The 8,110-nt window shown below is 34.1% G+C and overlaps 1 pseudogene; it reads left to right on the plus strand.

The window, feature by feature from the left end:
• The first annotated feature begins 1,468 nt into the window (after window positions 1-1,468).
• LOC113263859 (leucine zipper transcription factor-like protein 1) lies at window positions 1,469-2,366 on the plus strand (annotated as a pseudogene).
• Window positions 2,367-8,110: the final 5,744 nt, after the last annotated feature.

An 8,110-nucleotide genomic window follows, 5' to 3' on the forward strand; every position in this document is an offset into this window, starting at 1 on the left:
TATGTCTCTCTCATTTGTGATTTTATTTTTTGAGTCCTTTCTCTTTTTTTTTCTTGATAAGTCTGGCTAGAGGTTTATAAATTTTATTGATTTTTTTCAAAGAACCAGGTCATGGTTTCATTGATCTGTTCTCTTGCTTTTTTTTAGTTTCTGCATCATTTATTTCTGCTCTAATCTTTATTATTATCTTCCTTCTGCTGGTTTTAGGTTTTGTTTGTTGTTGTTTTTCTAGCTCCCTTGGGTGTAAAGTTAGTTTGAGATTTTTCTTTCTTCTTGAGGTAGGCCTGTGTTGTTATAAACTTCCCTCTTAGAACCACTTTTGCTGTATCCCAAAGGTTTTGGAACATTGTGTTTTCATTTTCATTTGTTTCCATGTACTTTCTAATTTATTCTTTTATTTCCTCATTACATGTATCAGTAGTTCATTCTTTTTATGACTCAATAGTATTCCATAGCATAGATTTAAAAAATTTTTTTTGTTGTTCAATCACTTACCTGGTCATGAAAAATTGGGTTAACTCCAACATGCACTATTATAAATAAAGATGTCTTTATTCACACATAAATCTGCATGGATGTGTAGATTTCCCTTGGGTAGAAATCATGGAGTATAATTACTGAGTTGTGTTGTAAATACATCCATAATTTTATAAAAATCTGTCAAACTGTGTTCTAAAGTGGTTTTACCACTTTGCATTCCACCAGCAATGTGAGTTTCATTTCTTCCATATCCTCTCAACACTTGGTGTTGTCAGCCTTTTCAATTTTAGCCATTCTACTGGAATATGATGTACAGTGATATCTTATTATGCTTTTAATTTGCATTTTCCTAATAAATAATGCTGTCAAACATATTTTCATATGCTTATTTGCCATTTTTATATCTTCTTTTTTAAGGGTCCATTCGGATTTTTCCCCATTTTTAACTGAGTTGTTTGTCTTATTATTGAGTTGTGTTCTTTATATATTCTGGATACAAATCTTTAAAAATATATCTGTACTGTAAATTTTTTCTCAGTCTATAAGTTGCCTTTTAATTTCTTAAATTAAATCTTTAATTAATGAAAATTTTTAATTTTGATAATAATCAATTTATAATTTTTAATGGATCATGCATTTGGTATGCCATTTAAGAAATCTGTGTCTGGGTGCCTGGGTGGCTCAGTCAGTTAAGCATCAGACTCGGCTCAGGTCATGATCTCAGGGTCCTGGGACTGAACCCCCCCCCATCAGGCTCCATGTTCAGTGGGGAATCTGCCTCTCCTTCTCCCTCTGGCCCTCCCCCCATTCATGCTCTCTCTCTCAAATAAATAAATTGGAAGGAAGGAAGGAAGGAAGGAAGGAAGGAAGGAAGGAAGGAAGGAAGGAAAAGAAAGAATGAAATCCATGCCTATCTTCTGTGGCCCAAACACCCCCAGTGACCCTGGGCTTGGTGCAGCTCCTCTGGGCTGTGACCTCTGCCACCATCATGGCACAGCTGGGCCTAAATGAGCACCATCAAAATGAAGTTATTAATTACTTGCATTTTGCTTGTTCAAAAAGAGGCTTGAGACTCAAAACTATAGATTCCTGCTTCCAAGACCTCTAAGAGAATAAGCTGGTGGAGGAGACCTTCACCATGGAGGTGTCCAAGGTCCTGAGAGGGCTGCAGGCTGTGGTCTGCAGTGTGGTGGAGACTGAGCTCATCAACACGGCCCACACCAATGTGTTACTTCTGTGGGAGCTTTTCTCACAAGCTGAGAAGTGGTACCTCAAGCTACAGATGGATATCTCTGAACTTGAAAACAGAGAATTATTAGAACAAGTTGCAGAATTTGAAAAAGTAGAATTTAAATCTTCAAATAAAAAGCCCATTGTAAATACCACGAAGCCAAAACTTGCTCTACTTAACAATGGTGGAACAACAAAACTTCTGAACAAGGAAATTTTTAAGACTTCAAGAAGAGAATGAGAAATTGAAATAAAGACTGAAGACCATTGAAATACAGGCAAACACATGCATTAGATGAGAAGTCAAAGCTAGAAAGAGAACTGCAGGATTTACAGCTTGACCAAGGAAATCAAAAGGATCTTATAAAGGCCCAAGATTTAAATGATTGGAAAACACAGTAGCTGCTTTAAAGAGTGAGTTTCAGAGGACACTTAACAACAAGACAGAAAACCAGAAGTCGCTGGAGGAGAATCTAGCAATGGCCAAGTACGACCTACTCAGGGTTTAGGAGCAGCTGAGCATGGCTGAAAAGGAATTAGAGAAGAAATTCTAACAAAGAGCAGCTTATCAAAACATGGAAGAGATTCTCACCAGGAAGAATGACCAAATCAAAGACCTGAGGAGAAGACTGGCCAAATGCAAACCTGAAGATTAAAAACTGAAGAAGATTGTTTCTGGAAGCTGCCACAGGGTGAAAGTACAAGCTGTTTCTCACCTCAGGCATGTATTTTGAAGCAGTTTGTTATATTCCCTCTCCTTATTTTTATAATATATAGACTTTGCTTCTAATATTTAGAATTAGACTTCCTATTTCAGTTACCTAATTGAGAAGAGGGGAACCTACTGACTAATTCTGGCCAGTCATCCCAAATTTCTCTGCCAAAAGCTCTACAGTCTTAGTTCCAATGCAGTGAGAATTCTTTATAGTAAAAAAGAGGTTTTTAAAGTGGGAAGAAGAGTTTTATCCTTTTGCATTAGTATAAAGAGTATACCATTTCAATAAGTGTTAAAACTAAAAAAAAAAAAAATCTGCTTAACTCCAAGTCTAGAAGATCTTTCTTTATGCTGTCTTCCTGAAGTTTTATACTTTTAGCTTTTATGTTTGTGCATAGGATCCACTTTGAGTTAAATTTTTTGGAGGGGTGTAAATGTGTATGATATAAAGGTTAAGAATCTTTTTTTTTCCCATATGGATATCCAGTTTTTCAGTACTGGTCTTTGGAAAGACTATACTTTCCCCATTTAATTACTTTGGCATACTTGTTGAATATTAATTGACCAATGGGCCTCTCTCTTCTGTTTCATTGACCTACATGTGCATCCTCATGCCAGTTATGTAGTTTTACAGTAAGTCTTGAAATAAAGTTGTATGAGTTCTACCTTTTTTTCAATAATTCTAGGTTCTTTACATATATGTATATATTCATATTCATATATATTCATTCATAAATATATATGTATATATATATTTCTTCCAAAACAACTATAAGGATTTTGATTTGTGCATTTCTTCCAAAACATCTATAAGGATTTTGATTGAGAATGGGTTGACTATATATGGATCAATCTGGGAAGAACTGACCTTCTTAACAATACAGTCTTCTAATCGGGCAGCATAATTCTCCAATTATTTAGCTCTTAGATTTTCCTACCCATGTCTGGAACATTATACAGGTTTTTCACAAATTTTCTTAAATTTACTACTAAAATATTCCATTTGGAGGCCATTAAAAATCAAATTTTTGAAATTTCACTTTCAAATTGTTTACTGCTAGTATATATAAATGCAATTAACTTTTATAATATTAACCTTGTATCTAAAGACCTTACTAATTTTCCTCAGGTTGGTAAGTGTAGATTCCTTAGTATTTTCTACACATTCAATCATGTCATATGAGAATAAAAACAGTTTTACTTCTTTTTTTCCATTGTATATGCCTCTTCCTTTAGTTCCCTGATTTTTTGCACTGGTTAAGCTCTTCAGTAAAATGATAAAGTGGTGAAAGTGAACAGCCTTGCCTCATTCCCTATCTTAGGAATCAGTTTTTTAAATATAATGATCATATGTTTTCACAGAATTTCTTTTCATTTTGAGGGAGTCTCTTCCATTCATAGTTTGCTGGATAATTTTATCATAAGTGAAAGCTAAACTCTGTAAAATATTTCTTCTGCATCTACTGAACTAATTATATTGTTTTTATGCTTTATTGTTTACATGGTGAATAACACTTATTGATTTTCTAATGTTAAAACAACATTTTTCTGAGATAAATTCCACATGGCCATGGTGTATTGCCCTTTTTAAACATAACTGGATTCAACTTGCTAATACTGTATTAAGGATTTTCACATCTATGTTCATAAAGGATATTTGTCTGTAGTTTTCATTTTTTGTAATGCTTTGGTTTTGGAATCAAGGTAATGCTGGACATGTAAAATGAGTTGAGAGTTATTCCCTTCTACTCTATTTTCTGAAAGAGTTGGTATGACTGGTATTATGTCATCTTCAAATATTTGGTAGAGGGAATGCAAGCTGGTACAGCCACTCTGAAAACTGTTGGAAAACAGTATAAAGTTCCTCAAGATGTTAAAAATAGAGCTACTCTACCACCCAGTGATTGAACTACTAGGTATTTACCCCAAAGATACAGATGTAGCAAAAAGAATGGGCAAATGCACCCTAATGTTCATAGCAGCAATGTCCACAATAGCCAAACTGTGGTAGGAACCAAGATGTCCTTCAACAGACAAATGGATAAAGAAGATGTGGTTCACATATACAATGGAATATTACTCAGCCATCAGAAAGGATGAATACCCACCATTTGCATCAACATGGATGGAACTGGAGGGGATTATGCTAAGTGAAATATGTCAAGCAGAGAAAGACAATAATCATATGGTTTCATATGTGGAACATAAGGAATAGAGCAGAGGACCACAGGGGAAGGGAGGGAAAACTGAATGGGAAGAAATCAGAGAGGGAGACAAACCATGAGAGACTCTGGACTCCAGGAAACAAACTGAGGGTTACAGAACGGGGGGTGGGAGGATGGGATAAAACCAGGTGATGGGTATTAAGGAGGGCATGGGTTGGGATGAGCACTGGGTGATATACACAACTAATGAACCGTTGAACACTACAACAAAAACTTATTATGTACTAAATGCTGGCTAACTAAACATAATAAATAAATAAATAAATATAATATTATATATATTATATTAATATATATAATATAATATATATAATATTATGTATATATTTGGTAGAATTCACCAGTAAAGCCACCTGGTACTGGAGTTTTCTTTGTAGAAAGGAATTTACTTATTCAATTTTTTTTTTTATTTATTTGTCAGAGAGAGACAGAGAAAGCACAAGCAGGAGGGGTGGCAGGCAGAACAGGCAGAAGGAGAACCAGGCTCTCCACTGAGCAAGGAGCCCAATGTGGGACTCGATCCCAGGACCCTGGGAGCATGACCTGAGCTGAAGGCAGATGCTTAACCAACTGAGCCACCCTGGCATCCCATATTCAATTTCTTTACTAGATATAGGGACATTCACATTTGAAAGTTGTTTTAATTTCTGTAGTATCGGTAGTGCTATCCTTCCTTTCATTCCTAATATTTGTAAGTTGCCCCTTTCCCCTTTTCCTTGATCAATCTAGCTAGAGGTTTATCAATTTTACTTATGTTTCTAAGCATCCAACTCTTGGTTTAATTGATTTTTCTCTATTAGTTGTCCATATTCTCTTGGATTTGTACTCTTTCTTCATTAATCTCTTTTCTTCTACATTATCTTTCATTCATTCTTATTTTTCTAGCTTCATAAGATAGAAATTTAGATCATTGATTTTAAATGTTTCTTCACTTCAGTGTGAACATTATTAAACTATAAAAGTCTCCTAGCATTGCTCTAGCTGCATCCAAGAAAATTTTACATACTATGCCTTTATTTTCATTAAGTTAAAATATTTTTAGTTTCCCTAGTGATTTCTTCCTTTCAACTGTTATTTTCTAAAGTGTTTATCAATTTCAAATATTTAAGAATTTTCCAGGCAATATTTTATCATTAATTTCTAGTTTAATTCTATCATGGTCAGAAAACATACTCTATGATTTCAATCATTTTAAAATTATTGAGACCTGTTTTATGTTCCAACACATGGTCTTATCGGACATTCCAAGTGTGCTTGAAAATAATGAACAATCTCCTAATGTTGTGTGGAGTATTCTATAATAGAACCCATCTAATAGCTGGGTATGAAACTAGATGTCAATGACAACAGGAAAACTGTGAAATTAACAAGTATGTGGAAATCAAACAACATACTTTCAGACAACCAATGGATCAAACAAGAAATTGAAAGTGAAATCAAAAAGTATCCAGAAACAAATAAAAATGCAAACACAACATACCAAAATGTATGAGATGAGGAAAAAGCAGTTTTAAAGTAAAGCATACAGCAATAAATGCCTATATTAAGAAAAAAAGAAAGATCTCAAATAAACCACCTAATATTACACCTCAAGGAACTAGAAAAAGAACAAACTATACCCAAAGTTTGCAGAAGGAAGAAAATAATAACATTAGAGCAGAAATAAATAAAATAGAAACTAGGACAATAAGAAAGATCAATGAAACTGAGAATGAGTTTTACAAAAAAAATAAATAAAATTGACAAAACTTTATTTAGACTAAGAAAAAAGGGAGATAATTCAAATAAATAAAATTATAAATGAAAGAGGAGATATTACAACTGCTGCCACAGAAATATGAAAGATCATAAGAAACTACATTTGCGGGACACCTGGGTGGCTCAGTCAGTTAAGAGTCTGCCTTTGACTCAGGTCATGATCCCAGGGTCCTGAGATTGAGTCCTACATCAGACTTCTTGCTCAGCGGGAAGCCTGCTTCTCCCTCTGCCTGCCCCCCCCACTTGTGCTATCTTGCTTTTTCTCTCTCTGACAAATAAATAAATAAAATCTTAAAAAAAAACAAAAACAAAACTAGAGTTGACCCTTGAATAATGCAGGTTGTTTAAGAGCACCGACCCTCCTATGCAGTAGAGAACATTCACATGTAACTTTGACTACCCAAAAACTTAACTAATAGCCTACTGTCGACCAGAAACTTTACTGATGACATTAATAGTCATTAACACATCTTTTGTATGTTATATGTATTATATACTGTATCCTTACAATAAAATAAACTAGAGAAAAAAAATGTTATGAAGAAATCATAAGGAAGAAAAAATATATTTACAGTACTATACAGTTTAAAATCCACATATAAGTGGACCCATGCAGTTCAAACCCATGTTGCTCAAGGGTCAACTGTACTATGAAACTGTATGCCAAACAAGTTGGATAATCTAGAAGAAACAGATACATTCCTAGAAGCATACAACCTGTCAAAACTGACTCATGAAAAAATCAAATATCTGAATAGACCAAACACAAGTAAGGAGATTGAAGTAGTTATCAAAAACCTCCGGACAAAGAAAAGCCTGGGATCAAATGAGGAATTCACTGGAGAATTCTACCAAACATAGAAAGAAGAATTAATGCCAATCTTTCCAAATTCTTGGAGGGAGTACCTTCAAATTCATTTTACAAGGCCAGCGTTATCCTTATACCAAACCTGGAAAGGACACTACAAGAAAAGAAAATTACAAGCCAATATGTCTGATAAACATGATGAAAAAACGTCAACAAAATAATAACAAACCAAATTCAACAATATGTTAAAAGGATCATACACCATAAATAAGTGGGATTTATCCATAAGATGCAAGAATGGTTCCACATATGCATATCAATAAACACGATAAACCACATTAACAAATTGAGAAATAAAATCATATGATCATCTCAACAGATGCAGAAAGAGCATTTGACAAAATACCACATCCATTTATGACAAAAACTCTCAACAGAGTAGGTACAGAAGGAATGTACCTCAACATAATAAAGGACACATATGACAAGCCCACAGCTAACATCATACTCAATGGTGAAAAATCTGAAAGCTTTTCCTTTAAGATCAAGAAGTCAAATGTGCCTACTCTCACCACTTTTATTCAGCATACTACTGGAAGTCCTAGCTAGAGCAGTTGGGTGAGAAAAATATGTAAAATTCATCCAAATTGGAAAGGAAGAAGTAAACTATCTCTGTTTGCGGATGACATGATCTTACACGTCGAAAACCCTAATGACTCTGCAAAAAATTATTAGAACGATAAACAAAATCAGCTTACAAAATAAACGCACAAAAATCAATTGCATTTCTATACACCAACAGTGAACTATCAGAAAAAAAATTAAGAAAACAATCCCATTTACAATAGCATCAAAGAGAATAAAATACCTAGGAATATATTTAACTAAGGAAAT

Source organism: Ursus arctos, unplaced genomic scaffold (assembly GCF_023065955.2).
Source record: "Ursus arctos isolate Adak ecotype North America unplaced genomic scaffold, UrsArc2.0 scaffold_15, whole genome shotgun sequence".
NCBI lineage: Eukaryota > Metazoa > Chordata > Mammalia > Carnivora > Ursidae > Ursus > Ursus arctos.